This window comes from Triturus cristatus, chromosome 4_1 (genome assembly GCF_964204655.1).
Source record: "Triturus cristatus chromosome 4_1, aTriCri1.1, whole genome shotgun sequence".
Taxonomy (NCBI): domain Eukaryota; kingdom Metazoa; phylum Chordata; class Amphibia; order Caudata; family Salamandridae; genus Triturus; species Triturus cristatus.
Window position 1 is genome coordinate 142,383,260 of NC_140585.1, and position 1,309 is coordinate 142,384,568.

General features: G+C 45.6%; 1 non-coding gene across 1 annotated transcript; it reads left to right on the forward strand.

Moving 5' to 3' along the window:
- The first annotated feature begins 859 nt into the window (after window positions 1-859).
- Window positions 860-931, forward strand: TRNAQ-CUG (transfer RNA glutamine (anticodon CUG)). The gene has a single exon. It is a non-coding gene; the product is annotated as a tRNA-Gln (tRNA).
- The last annotated feature ends 378 nt before the right edge of the window (window positions 932-1,309 follow it).

The window sequence follows — 1,309 nt, forward strand, 5'->3', positions numbered from 1 at the left end:
GGCCCCAGCTGTCGTGCAGCCAGTTGTGTCAGATTTGGGCGGCCATTCCAGGGGTGGCATAATACATGCTTCAGCCCCTGGTAGGCCCTGGGTACACCGATGCCCTGGATACCTGTGGTATGATGAGACAGGGACTGACAAGGCGGCCCAGTTCCAATTAGTGGATGCACCTAATGTACATGTGTGTTAATTTCGAGAGAGAACAGCTAGGCTGTGGGTCTGATTGGCAGGCCCACAGCCGGAGAAAGTCGTAAACCAATGAAGCAAAAGCAAAAAATCTGGGTGATCATAGGATTGCAGACCCTACTCTCCTACATTAATGACCCAAAGGAACAAAGTCAGATTAATACTACGAAGGGTTATTCGTTGTTTGTCTTTTATTGCACAATAAAGAGTACAGATTATATATAAATAGCGCGTGGATTACAAAGCACCAGTTTCCCGTGCTCTCTCCGTGGAAAATGCTTGTTTATTTCCTGCTCCGCCCGTGCTACTGAAGAGGCGGTTTCAGACTCTGTTTTCTGACATCAATCCTGTGCCTTGTTGTGTTTTAGAGTCTGTTTTATAATATTAAACCTGCTCTGTGTTGATTTCTAGAAGATTAAGATGTAGGAAGTTTCCGCCTTACACCATCTCAGAGCAAGTGAGAGTACTGCCCTAAAAGGACAGTTTAAAGCCCCAAATGTGTCCTTTTCCGTGTGTTTGGGTAAACAAAAGTTTGGTGTATCGTGTTTTAAGGGCTTAATTGTGAAATAGACTTCTTTCGTGGTGCCTTTAACATACACTGCTGAGCAATAGAAAATCTACAGGTGACCAATAGCAACAACCTGTCTCTTCAGATGATGTAACAGAGACAGGCGGTTCCATGGTGTAATGGTTAGCACTCTGGACTCTGAATCCAGTGATCCGAGTTCAAATCTCGGTGGGACCTGGGTTTTCTTTACTATTTAATTAATTTGTTTTATATTATTCTAGGTATTGAGCAGGGACCAGTGAGGCCATTTCCCTCTCTCAGATGACCCCTCCCTTCCTGTTTTCATCCTCCTGGTCTCTGTGGGGCAGATTTACAAGCCCCTTGCGACATTTTTGCGCCGCAGTTGCGTCACATTTTGTGACGCAGCAGCAGCGTAAAAATGCGGCCCATTTACAACGTGACGCATCTAGGGAGCCCTGCGTCACATTATTCCTGTGTCAGGTATAATGTATGCAGGGTGGGCGTTCCAACGCAAAAAAAGCCTCGTAGAAGTGATGCAGTGAAATCTAGAACATTTCACTGCGCCACTTCTAGGACGCCACTGCGTAAAATTCT